This window comes from Hylobates moloch, unplaced genomic scaffold, assembly GCF_009828535.3.
Source record: "Hylobates moloch isolate HMO894 unplaced genomic scaffold, HMol_V3 SCAFFOLD_5, whole genome shotgun sequence".
Classification (NCBI taxonomy): domain Eukaryota; kingdom Metazoa; phylum Chordata; class Mammalia; order Primates; family Hylobatidae; genus Hylobates; species Hylobates moloch.
The window spans coordinates 3,585,472-3,599,681 of NW_026652280.1; the positions used below are offsets into that span (position 1 = coordinate 3,585,472).

The 14,210-nt window shown below is 41.8% G+C and overlaps 1 protein-coding gene across 1 annotated transcript in view; it reads left to right on the plus strand.

Moving 5' to 3' along the window:
• Positions 1-14,210, plus strand: part of ZNF516 (zinc finger protein 516) — a 118,790-nt gene that overhangs the window by 1,986 nt on the left and 102,594 nt on the right.

A 14,210-nucleotide genomic window follows, 5' to 3' on the forward strand; every position in this document is an offset into this window, starting at 1 on the left:
AAAAGCACTTTGTCTCCACTTTCATAAATGAAACTTTTAATTCCATTTACCTAACTTGCCCCTACAAGGAGATATTTGAGTTTTATAAGTGAAGCATTTGATGTGATTAAGTTTAGCAACGTATGTGAAAAAGGAAAGGAGACTTCTTTAAAGAATACTTTGAAATGAGGTATACTCCAACAGATGGTTTTCAGTCTTACCAAATGGGGAAAAATGATAATGTGACCTAGCAATTTGCATAGAGTTTAGTCATGGATTATTCTTGAAAAAACAGTACTCAGTGTATTGAGTTGTTGTGGATTTTTATTTATTCATTTTCCAGAATACGTGTTGGTCTTATTCATAATTTAAGAGAAGGAATCTTTTAAAAAGAATTTGGTGGGAGTGGTTGTAAATCAGACTGGAGACTGTGTTTAGAGTTTCAGCTGCATTATACCTTAATGCTGTAGAGATAGAGACTGAAATATAAGCTGACTGCATTCTGCGGCAGGGAGCTTGTCCAAACGTGTGCACCTTCCTGTATAATATGCTTGTTTAAATGTTGAAGACATGCATTATTTTGTTTTTTACTGTATTTCGATTTAGGAGAAAAGGACTTGTGTTAATTACCTAATTAAAAGTGGTATTTCGCTTATTACTAGATTTCTAACTGAAGAAGGCATTGCTATTAAATGTGCAGGAAACACTTATCAGCTTTCTCTTTGGTTTTCAGGTGGCCAAATTTAACTGGAGATGTGTAGCTTTCTCAGTGATAGATGTGGATTTAATTATTAGTAATAGAACTCTAATGGAAGAAAGTTAAATTTATTTGATTAGGTAGCTGCATGATAAATGTGTGAACTTGGAAGTCACATTTCTTCAAAAGCAGACATCTTTCATGCTGTAAATGTTTATACATTTTAGTGCTTGAATGAAGCTATTCTGACACACTCAATTAATTCTTTCAAAAATGCATCTCTTTGCTGTCCCGACCCCTCTCCCTCAAAAGTTCTAGAAGCTGTGGGAAAAGTTCAGTTGCCTATCTTACTGAACGTAGTCCAAGGAATGCCCGTGGGTTTGTTCACTGCTCAGGGAGCTGGACGTGTGCCGCTCTGACTTCCTTTGCACATCCTTGCTTCCCTGAATTTGCATTTATTGCCTAGCTAGCATCCGGCAAAAAGGCCTTTCCTGGCTGCCTGTGAATTGGCACCTTGGAGCTTCACTTCCAGCATTGTTAATGGCTAAACGTGAAGGACTAATTTTATCACTGTATTTAGCTCACAGGGCCTTGGAAGCGGCCCCTACTCTGTTGTTGGGAACTGCATCTCATTTAGATTTGCATTTTTCAAGTGAATTGTAGTGTCAGGGTGTGCATCCGTTGTGGGGTCTGAGTGGGTGATGGTTGGAATACATCTCCCTGTGTATGAGAGGCACCGAGGGATGTGGAGGTTCTCGGAGGCAGATGGAGGTGGGGGCTGTCGACAAGCCTCTGTTTGTGCAGCAGTGATTATTTGGTTGTTCGACTGTTTGGTTAGGTTCCCTTTGGGCTGGTGGCTAACTGGTGGCATGAGCTGACAGTGTAGCTGTTTTCCTTCTTCTCCCTCCTCTCCTGGGGGCTCTCCTCAGTCCTTCCACCTGACTGGCCGCAAGTGTAGTGGCAGCAGCCTATTGCGAGAATGTATCTAGGGGCCATAGAGGAGACAGCATTTTTCAAATTCAAGCCCTGGCCTCAGTTCTCTCTGGTCCCGGGAACCATTGAGTTTGGGAGTGGGGCAGGACATTCTCTTTGATAGAGGAATGACCTCTGCCCTCAATTAAGACCACCCTCCCACCCACCACTGGATGAGAACCATCAAAATCGTTCGATTTTCAGGAATTTTGAAAAGTCACAAACCCATTTTAAGAAAAGAATCATGTCAAATGTTTACATTTATGAATAATTAATAAAATTAACCTTATGGGAGGAAGAGGAATAAAGAACAACTTTTACTATGACTTTAGAATGTCTCCTGTTCTTTAAAAAGTATCTTTATTTTAAAATTAATTTTTCTAACTGAAGAATATTTTAGGGGAATGACTTAAATAGCTATAAGGAAGGAAGGATACATTTATAGGGGCTATAAATGCATCGTTTGTATTTGAGATTTCTAGTATCCACTACAGTGTATGAAGTGTATTTTAGGTGGACTGGTAAAAACCAGCAGTTGCAACTGTCTGTTTTGCATTCCTTATGCTCTGCATCTGGCCACACGTGACTTGAACAGCTGAAGCTTCTCTTTCCAAAGCTAGAGCCATCATCGTATTTATGTCTAGCCTGAGATGTTTTCCAATGGTATACATTCGAATTGTAAAGAAGCGTAATTTGTGGCTCTCAACATGCCTTAAAAGTCATTTCCAAAAAAGATCTGGCATTTAATCTTTAATTCAAATGGTACTGAAAATTACAAAGCAGGAGTAATTAGAAATACAACTATTTTTAGAAAGCAAACATGTAAATATATGTTAAGTAATGACTAAAACACAAACAAGAGAGTAGGAAAAATTATTTAAAAGACAACTATAGTAGGTTTAGATACATCTTACCATATACTGTATTTTAACTATGTTAATTCTGGTAGATTTACTTTGTATTCCTGTTTCTGAACCTTCCCCCCCAACCTTGGTCAGGAAGTAAATAAAGCCTATCGAATCTCAGAATTTACTGGGCCAAGAAGAGATATATATCATATGTAATTGTGAAATCCAGACAATTCCTCAACTGAGTGGTGAAAAGAGGATGAGATGTTGGTGTGTTTTGTTATTTTCAAGGCAGAGGGAATCTGGTGTTTTTTTTTTTTTTTTCCTTCAAAACCAGGTAGACAACGTCTCTCGCCGCCCTGGGGAGTTGCTGGTGCCGGCTCAGCCTCCAGGATGCAGCTGTCCTGTTATTTTCTTGCTTTTCTAGGAGACAGTGTGCGTAGAGGAAGATGTGGTGTTCGTTTTCAGGACACAGTTAAAGACAGGCTTAAAAATCAAGGTTCTCTATTAAAACTGTAATTTCTTGTTAATGGCTAAGAATTAAACATTTTTCAGCGCTATTAACACTTGAAGAACTCTAATCCCCCACTCTTCCCATGTGAAAGTAAAGGATATTTGTTTAGGAATTTTTTTCTTTGTTTCAGAAAAGGGCAACGTGTGTCTGTCTTTGCCATATGGTACTATTTAACCTATATTGCATGAGCTGACGAGACGCTGTGTTTGGGCATTGATTTATTTTAGCATTCGAGAATGTTCTTTGAAATTTAGTACAGTAAATGATGCATTGAAAGTTGTACAGAAAGGTCGTTTGTGGCTTTAGCAGACTCTTTCTCAGTTGATACTTAAGGGTGTAGTGAACAAGTTTCACTTTTTTTCCCCCGATACAATTTTTGTGAGAAATAGTTTGCCATTCAATGCTGAGTGACTGTTAATTCAGGAAAACATAGGCTTGAATATGGGTAGTTAAGACTTCTGCTGGTTACAAATAAGGCTAAGAGTTGGGCAGGTCAGAAAGAGAAGATTCACTGTTTAGTTCCTGATTATTCTGGTGATTTTAACCTAGAGCAAAAAAGTATGTTTATTATTATTATTGTCGTAAAGACTTAGCTTTTGTCCCCATTTTTTTTTTTTTTAAAGAAATGAATTAATGAACAAATGGACAATCCTATTTAATAGTTCCCCTGAGCTTCTGTGGTGCGGCCCTGGAATTATCTACAGGCAGAACTGAGATGTTTTCACTTAGGCTATGTTTTGTTTACACATGCTGGTTTGGGTTTTTGGGTAGACCTGTGTTGAATTCACAGGGTGGCTGTTATGCCATGTTGCAGGAATTTATTAATATGGAACGCCACAAAAGATTCCACCTCCATTTTTAACATTCTGTATGGCTGTTGATACCAAAGCAAATGTGTCTCCAGACACCTCTCTCTTGTTGTCTCAGTCTTGTTAGCTTTAATCATCCTGTTTTCTCTGTTTTACGAAAGAAGTAAACAAATTTCTACTCATCCACATGTGTGTCCCCAAAGCAAGGCATATGTGGACTGAAAGGTGGGCTGGGGCTTTGCTTTGAGAACGTGAGCAAAGAGTGTGTGAGTGCACGTTGCCTTTGGTGATGCATCATTTATATTGACATTATCAGTGACACGGACAGAACATTTTTATGCCAGTTTGAGAAAATACCATCATTCACATTGATAATCATATTCCCACCAGATTTAGATTAATCATTTCAAAGCTTTTCATGTCTTTAGCATGACCATTAGCATAATGATGATAATTTGTCCCTTCGAGTAACACCAAGCATAATTTAAATTAACGTTATTGTGTTGAGTGCAGTGCAACCCCAGGTGCTCAAGTGGCTTCCTTTTTTCAAAAATGGCTTTTTACTTTTTAAAATGAGAGGCAAGCACGATGATCTCATTCCTAAAACCAACTTAAAAAAATAAAAGTGTTAATAAATAAGTGAATTCCTAATGTAAAAGTGCTTGCCGTAGCAGCGTAAACTTGGGGACAATTTTGTAGAGTCATGGGATTAGTGGTTTAGTGGTAGGATTAAAATTAGCCTCAGTAAATTACCCTGGTGACAGAAAAGCAGAATCTGTTAATGGTTTTACAGGAAGATTGGCTTATCAGTTATTTTCTAGGTTGATGAAAGATTATGGGCTGCTAAGAATTTGAACTTTAGAAAGTAAGCTTGATTTTCCTAATATTTACATATTTTAAAGTATAGGTATTGATTAAAAAAGAAAGTTATCACAGTTAGAATTTGGGATTTTATATGTGTGTGGGAGATGATTTACAAACCAGGTTTTTTGCTTAGCTGTGAACATGAAGGGGGCCGTCGAGAGTGTGTGTTTTAGGCAATCCCTAAATCCTGTCCAGGGGAATCCTACAAGGTGATGAAACTGCACCTTCTTGGCCCGAGCAGGGTTAGGGCGGCCGCCATTTTAGAGTATGGTTTTATATATTGTTAGGAGTGTTACATTGACTCGGTCATTAAATCCTGTCCAGGGGAATAGTAGACCATTTTGGAAAGCGTTTTAGATGTTTTGGACCCACGAAAACTCCATTTAGATTCCTACAAGGTGGTAGGTGATGAAACTGCGCCTTCTTGGCCCGAGCAGGGTTAGGGCGGCCGCCATTTTAGAGTATGGTTTCATATTGTTAGGAGTGTTATATTGACTCGGTGTAATGACCGTGAAGGAAAGCATTTGCTTTCATGCTTGTTTACATTTCTTTGTAAATTTACATTATTTGTATTTGGACTTGTTTTAGAAGGTTAATATAGAGAATCATATATGTGTTATAACTGCAGGAAACTTAGAGGTGATTTTTGAGTGAATCCTGACATTTTACAGGTACTGAAATGCAGAAAGATTTAATAACTGAGCCAAGGCCACAGGAATGGTGCAGAGCTCAAATCCAGGCGTCCTGATTCCCAGCTTAGCCTTTTTCTCCATACACTGTGCTAAATGCACAGAATAAGGGGAGGTGAAAGTCCACTCTGAAAAGGAACTTGGTAAGCGTGTTGTCATGCTGAGTTAGCACTGCCAAGTGTGGACCTGGCAAATAACCAGGTGTTTAGGGCAGTGTAGGGAGAGCCCCTTTCAGCTTCGCTTGGATGCTTAGAGCTTGCTCCACAGAGAAGAAACATGTTGAGTAAATGTTTGCATCTTTCCACGGGGATATCGTGCGAGTTGGGCACTGGACCAGTTGTTGCTGTCTGAGGCTGCTGTCACATGGCAGCGCTCAAGGAGGAACGTGGAAAATCTGGTCACCAAAGACCAGGCAGCTGTCTGCGCAGATTCCCAGCCCCGCAGTGGGTGCCAGGATACAGGTTTTCTTGGGAAACCCAATGGTTATCACCAATAGTAACATACTTTTATAAGAGAGTAAATACAGAGTGTAAGTGACCAACGTGGGATACAGAAAATCCTAAAAGAAAAAAGTCACCAAAAAATCAAAGGGAAAGGGGTCGGAGAAGACCGGGTCAGTTCTGATAGACAGCTGGGCCCTGAGACTCACCTTCTTAGGCCAGGAAGATGAAATGCGGGTGGGCCAGCTGACGGGGGACATTTGGCACCCAGGAGTTCTCAGTGTGGTGCGGCAGATGACCCGTGACAGACAGACAAGATGCCGATGACGGACAGATGCCGATGACCGACAGATGCCAAGAGGGAGCTTACCACAGGAGTGTGCAGGGAGGCGGCAGAGACAGAGTAGATCATGGCTGGTGCTTTCCTCTGAGCTCAGCTTTGGTGCCAGTGGACAAGATGGCCATTAAGAGGAGGTGTTGGGGACCCCAGAGAGCTGAACCCAGGGAAGCGTGCATTCTCCTCCTTTCTTCTCTCCGATGGTCGGGTTGGCTGGGTTGAGCTGTGTCTGCCCCGGGTTGCTGTCTGGACCTTTGCAGATTATTAAACACCTCTTGGAGGAGTCTGTACCCCGCCTGCCTTCTCCAGCAAAGCAGGCAGCTGGGCCAGGGAGCAGGTAGTTTTTCTTTGTTGTGCAAGAGCCACTTAAGAAACAGTGGCCTTTGCATTCTCAACATGAGCAAACCTAGCCAACACCCTAGATTTCTTAAGAGGAAAAAAATTAGTAAATTTAGAATTTTTTTTTCTTTTCTTAGGATAGTACTGAGTACTTTTCTTTTCATTATTTACCCGAACCTATATACTAGGTGATTTTGCTACCTTTCTAGACATTACTCAAAATAGGACCAATGTAAATGAAGAAATGCAAAGACTTTTTTAATCAGTGTAGTCATTTATGGACTTCATCCTGCAGGCCGTGGTGTGAGGATTTTGGCAGGCTCATTTGAATATCTGGTCATTGAAATCTCACTATTTGTATGTTGGTAATAATAGTTTGTTTGTTTCTACCTATTTCATCGCATGAGGGAATGAAGTGTGCACGTAAGGTCACACGTTAGATGCAGACAGATGCTCCCTAACTTACGACGGGGCTGCCTCCCCAGAAACCCCATCCTAAGTTGAAAACGCTATTAAGTCGGAAATGCATTTAATACCCCTCAGTCTACTGAACATGGTAATATAGCCTCACCTACCTTAAATGTGCTTGGAATGGGTGAATGTTAGCCGATAGTTGGGCAGGAACACCTGGCAGCGCAGGTCACCATGAAGTACCTGGAGATCGCGGGGCTGCCGCTGCCGGGCCTGTCGAGGAAGCAGCTCACTGCTTTCTGCTGACTGCCTGTGGCTTCCTCACCTGGTAAAGTTGAACAAGTGTAAGTCACACTTTCCTAAGTTGGGACCATCTACAGTAAAATACAAACAAAAATAAAGAACGGGCAATGGAATAGTAGGTCGCGATGAGGGGAAAAGCTGGATCACATATGTACATCTTAGGATTCCCTCCCGTTGGTAGATGTGAACCAAAACTTAGGATGTGAGCTTTCTGGCACCTAAAACAAAAGGCAAAACATGGCCGTTGATGTGTTGCACTGACTCTCAGGAAAAAAATGTGTCAGTTCTCTCATGAAGGAAAAGCCTCTTAGCATTAGCGCTAAAGTAAACTTATAAACGTTGACTTGAATACTGGTTGTTTTAATACAGGCTATATATCTTTTTTGTTTTTTTTTTGTTTGTTTGTTTTTATTATTATACTTTAGGTTTTAGGGTACATGTGCACAATGCGCAGGTTTGTTACATATGTATCCATGTGCCACGTTGATTTCCTGCACCCATTAACTCGTCATTTAGCGTTAGGTATATCTCCTAATGCTGTCCCTCCCCCCTCCCCCACCCCACAACAGTCCCCGGAGTGTGATATATATTCTTACATAGACAGTGCCTTCAGTAACATTCTTTTTGTTTGTTTGTTTGTTTTTGTTTTTTTGAGATGGAGTCTCGCTCTGTGGCCCAGGCTGGAGTGCAGTGGCGCAACCTCAGCTCACTGCAAGCTCCGCCTCCCGGGTTCACGCCATTCTCCTGCCTCAGCCTCCCGAGTAGCTGGGACTACAGGCGCCCGCCACCACGCCCGGCTAATTTTGTGTATTTTTAGTAGAGACGGGGTTTCACTGTGTTAGCCAGGATGGTCTCGATCTCCTGACCTTGTGATCCGCCTGCCTCCGCCTCTCAAAGTGCTGGGATTACAGACGTGAGCCACCGCGCCCGGCCCAGTACCATTCTTAAGGCAAATGCTATTGTAGCTTTTGCAAAGTAGTTCCTTGTAGCTGCTTTGATACAAAAAGCTAAGGGCATAAGAACAAAATACAAGGTATTGAGAGCTACTTTTTGAATCACTATGACAGTATGATGTAAGTTATCAACATTACTGGTTTCCATTAAATTAATAGAAATTTTATTTCCATTACTAATGACTTACGATCTTGAATCAAATTGGGCAAATGCCTTAATAACTAGTTCCTCAAATAAATAGCCCACCAGGACTCATTTCCTTTCAACAGACATTGATCAAGTGCTTACTATGAACAGAGCGTTATTCCGAGTTCTTTATATGTGTTATTTAATATGCACAGGTCTTAGGAAACAGGTCGTAATTCCCACCCCCTTTTAATTCCCACCGAGAGGACGCTGAGGCCTGCACAGATGAGTAACTTCATCAAAGTCCCACAGCCAGGTTATTAAGCAGCCCACCTTTTGGGCCATCTCCCTGAGTGTCCGACCCTTGTCATGCTTGTTACCGTGTGCGGAGTTCATGTCATTTTGGTCTGAGCCATTTGGGATTATGTACCTTTAGAAATGACGCTATGGGGGACCAGTGTCCCTCCACCCTTCCTCTTTCTAGATGGCTGGGGTTTCTGAAGCATCATCCAAGAGGGGCTTGGGACAGGCTGTCTGCCTCTTTGGGGTCCCCAGCCTGTCTATGGGCCTGCTCTGTTCTGAAAATAAGCAGAAGTTTTGAGTCATCCATCACAAATGAGAAACTTAAAGAGAGTGATCTAAAGAGAATTTGATGCCAAAAAAATTCCTGGGTCAGCTGTAGCCATCCCAGTGAGCTGGTGGGACTTGGTCCCGTCCTGCCTCTGACCAGGCTTAGTGGCCTTGGATCCTAGGTCAGCTCGTGTGCAGTTCCCATGAAGCCCAGAGGGGCTTGAGCCACACCCTCCTCGGCTCAGAAACCTGGGTCTGTATTTGCAAAACTCCAGGGCAGGGGTCAGCAAACGTTTTCCCTAAAGGACCAGATAGTATTTGATAGGACCTGCCTCACAGCTTGAGAGCAGCCCAAGGCAGCCTGGCAGCGAAGAGATGGACTTTATTTATGGACACTTGACATTCGAGTTCCATGCCATTCACATGTCACAAAGTACTCTTCTTTTGATTTTGTTTTTAATCCCAACCATTTTAAAATGTAAAAACCAGCCGGGTGCGGTGGCCCACGCCTGTAATCCCAGCACTTTGGGAGGCCGAGGTGGGCGGATCACTTGAGGTCAGGAGTTTGAGACCAGCCTAGCCAACATGGCAAAACCCCATCTCTACTAAAAATACAAAATTAACTGGGCATAGTGGCGGGTACCTGTAATCCCAGCTACTCAGGAGACTGAGGCAGGAGAATCGCTTGAATCGGGAGGTGGAGATTGCAGTGAGCCGAGGTCGTGCCACTGCACTCCAGCCTGGGTGACAGAACGAGACTCTGTCTCAAAAAAAAAAGTGTGTGTGTGTGTGTGTATGTGTATATGTATGTATGTGTGTGTGTGTGTGTGTGTGTGTGTGTATATATATATATATATATATATGTAAAAACCAGCCTTAGCTCACTGGCTATACAGAAACAGGTGGTGGGAAGAGTTTGGCCTGTGGGCCTGCAGTTTGCTAACCCAGCGCTCAAGGGCAGTTTTGCCCAAGAGAAGTACCATGCATGCTACGTCTATCACTTTACATTTTCCTAGTGATCACATCAAGAGAGGTAAAAGCAAACATGTAAAATTAATGTTAATGATAGTTTCATTTAACACAGTATATCCAAAATCCAAAATGTTAAACATGTAGATGACAAGAATTACTGCTAAGTTTCTTTTTGTTCTTTTTTTTTTTTTTTTTACACAAAATCTTCAGTGTCCCGTGTGCATTTTACCTTCCCAGCCCATCCCAGTTTGGGCCAGCCCCACTTGGCAGCCTTATAGGATGGCACAGCTCTGGGGGCGCCCCACCGCAAACCGCGGCCAGGTGCCAGGGTTGAGTTGGAAATCTCCAGGCAGGTTCGTCTGTGTCTGATTTCTGCTATTTGTTTTCAAACCAGGACACTAAGGGAAGGTACATTACTTTGAAACTGTCTCTGGGGGATCCCAGCAGTTTAAGGGGAAAGGGCTCTTTTTTAATAACCTCAGGCTCTGTCCCAAGTGCCACAGTGGTGGAAGTGTCGGGGTCCTGGGTGTGGAGGGGAGGCGTCTCTTCAGGAGACCACAGGGCAGGCAGCCAGGAGGCCAAGGGCCTGACCCTGCCAGCGTCTGCCCCTCTGTACACTCTTGCAGCAGAGGGCCCCTGTATTGGTATTTCCCATGTTCCCTGCACCCAGGTCTCCACTCCTGGTGCAGCATTTGATAACTCAGATTTATTAGTTCCAGCATTGTGGGTCTACAGGAAGGAATCTTGGTGTGGCTGTGAATCTAGTTCCACTTGTGGTGTGACTTCTGGCCCGTTATGAACGCCTGTGCATCTTCCCTCCATCTGTGGGGTGAAAGGGGAAGCCAGCCTGCCCCAGGGGTTAGGAGAGGACCGTGTCCCAGGGACATCTTTGGACAATGGGGAGCTGGAACCCTGTGCAAAGGATCACTCACAGAGCAGGCAGAATTGCAGATGCAGACTGACTTGCCAGGATAATTTCAGAAAACAGAAGGAAATCATGATGGATTAAGTTTATTCTTTTCCCGAACAATTTCTGTTGTGGCTTGCTGAGAGCATGTGGCCCATGTTCACAGGGACGTTCTATTCTTTAGCAGCAGGAGCTGTAACGACTGTTGACCATTTTACCTGCCCTGTAAGTCCAAGGCAAGGCCCCTTTCATTCAAACATCCCAAAGTCATGTGACTCTTAAAATCGCACCAAGGGACTTGGTGGACAGACTGAGGTATCCTGGTGATGATTGTTCCAGGTCTGTTCTGAGAAGGAACAAAAAGGTTTTCTCTTCCCCAGTGGACCTTTTTTTTTTTTTTGACAGAGTCTCACTCTGTTACCCAGGCATGATACCCAGTGCAGTGGCATGATCTCAGCTCACTGCAACCTCCGCCTCCTAGGTTCAAGTGATTCTTGTGCCTCAGCTTCCCGAGTAGCTGGGATTACAGGCACACACCATCATGCCCAACTAAACCTTGTATTTTTAGTGGAGACGAGGTTTTGCCATGTTGGCCAGGCTGGTCTTGAACTCCTGACCTCAAGTGATCTGCCTGCCTTGGCCTCCTGTAGTTCTGGGATTACAGGTGTGAGCCACCATGCCCAGCCCCACAGTGGATCTCTGAAGTGAAAAGCTGTAAACTTAAGCATTTTAATAAACTTTGATACAGAACCGAGAGTGTACTGAAAGTGTGCTTGAAATGCACTCATTTTTCTGCTTTGCTAGAAAAAGTCTCTGCTTTTGAAGTTTTGAATCATGAATGTATATTCTCTATGTCATCTAATAATAATTTTATATTCAGCCTATAAACTGTGTAAGGGATTTGTTATTTCTATTTTTTGTAGATTAAAAAATTGTTTATTTTAGAAAAGAGATAATTGTGATATAATTCATTTTGGTAGATGTTATTTGTTTATTAAACCTTAAACCTTTTTTTCATAATTTGCTGCATTTTAGTTTTGCTTAACCTCGCAATATAAACAAGTTTACAAAACATTGAAACTCTTAACTTTGCTTAGGGTTGAGGAATACCTGGAGTCAAAACCCCAGACAAGGTTAATTTATCTCATCCATCATTATTGTAGTGGTAGAATAGCAACAAAATGCCCTTCCCGTTGAAGAATGAATGTTTTATTGAGATGATGGTTTTACGTATCTCCCCTCACTGCATTCTTCATCAATGAATTTGTCACTCTGTTGATGAATCTGTCACTCTCTCATTTGTCCTGAAGATCTGAAATATGGTTGTTGGAGTAGAAGTTAGTACACTTTCTGCTCTCCACCAGAGTTTACAAAAACACTTAAGTTTGGGGCTTTTCACTTAGGAGATCCATTGGTGGGAAAGATAACCTCTTTTTCCCTTCAGAATAGATCTGGAACAAAGTGTATTTCATCAGCCCTCTTTAAGTAGGTCGTTTATGTATAATAATTAAAAAATGGATAACAATACTGGTTCAGAAAAGCTGTTTCTCAGAACGAAGAGTGAAGTAACTCAAAGCAAACCAAACTCCTTTAAGAAGATGCTTCTTAAAGGAGATGAGAATTAAATGCAGTGTAATGAGTTTGCATTCCTTCGTTTCAGCAGGTTTTTTTGTGTTGTTTGTGTCTTATTCCCATGCTACTGGGAATTACAGTGAGATAAAAAGGAACCCTTTACAGTGGGCCATTTTGTGAGTGCTTGAGAATGTGTGGGGTGGTTTGGAAGCCAAGTGGAAGGGAAAATGTAGGGGGTTTAAAGTATAAAATTGCAAGAGGATCACATTTTGTTGGTGTGTTTAAAAGTGCCACAAAGTAAGCACAAAAACCTGACCTTGTTTTTCCCGGACAGAACGAATCTCGCGTTTTGTCCTATGTCTCAAGACTGCTGTCCAACTCAGTTTCGTCACGTTTTCAAGGCTAAGGCAGAGTTAAATTGCTTCCTCATTGTGGAGCTGGGTCCTGTTCTTGAAGGTGACACTTCAGGTTACCTGTTATTCCTGCTTGTGGATCTGATGTTCAGAGCAGCAAGTTTATTATTTTCACGGAGGGTCAGTTTTCATGCTTGCTATATTAGTCACTGAAATGCTTCTTTTGATAGGTCAAATGATATTGAAACAAACTAGAATTCTGTTTCCTGTCTTACTTGTGGAATTGCAGTATCAGTGTTCAGAAAACTTACCAGACTTTTGAACATAAGATCAACTAGCATTCAAGTAGAATTACAAAGTCCAAACGATATGACTCAGCTGGGATAAAAAGTGCTGTTTTACCTTTTTTCTGTTTCAATGACTCAGCAAAAACCGTGCTTTGGACATACGCAAATGTAGGCAAATGAATATTTCTGCATAAAGGGAAAATGTAGACCTTTACTTTTAGGACGACTGTTTGTTAGTGGACCGGCCCAAAATTCTTTTCAGAGTTTTGCAAATCCACCTGAGTCTCCACAAGTGCAAGTTCATCTGTGGGTTCTTCTCTCGAAAGTGATTTAAGCCTCCGTAGCAAGTCACTCCCCACTGGCATACATCTGTGGGGCTCAAGAGCTTAGGCTGTTTCTATCCAGTCATGTGAAATTTATAGTTGTTCAGTTGCCTACGGTTCACCTAGTCAGGTGGGACCTCAGTATTACAATAAATGAAGGTGTTCTGATTAAAACATCCCTTTCTTAGACCATGACTGGTTTTGGAGGTTAGTAGAAAACTGACACAAAACTCCAAGCTTACGTTTAATCACTTGGCAGAATTTCTTTCATATTCGTTTGACCACTTTGTTTAATATGCTTTAAGATGTCTGAAGTTGGAGCTTAGAATGTACACTGTGTCCTACTTTTAAATGAGAGGAATTACAGTAGCTGAGAACAATCCTATTCCCTGTCCTGCAGCTCCTGGATGTGGACATTTTTTTTGCTGGGAAGTGAGTTGATCTGAATGTCATTCTTCCAGGGAATTAATATGAAGCTACCCATTTTAATTGCTGAACCAGAATAAAACTTTGACAACTGGCACTGAAGGCCTTACTGTTTGTTTATCTTGTATAAGGGGATCAAGATAGACAGAGGCACTTTGCTTTTAAGACATATACAGTGATTTTTCACAAAATGGTGTGAACATGTAGGACCTTTCTTTTCATACTATAAAAGGAGATGATGGTTGTGGAACTCACTGCAGATTAACTCATTACTTGGTTTTCCAACCACAAATTTGTGTTGGTAATTTAGTTACAGCCAAATACTTAGGGCAACATTCTCCTTGCCCAAATTAAACTATTTCTTTTCAGATAATTGTACAAAGTGCATAGTTAATACACGACAGAGTCTTCATCATCTTGGCCATCGAGATATTTACATTCGAAAGAGGAAATTGCATTTTGAGGAAAAAGTGTGTGAGACATTTCACATGAGTGTAAGTTTATTTTATGCAAGTTAC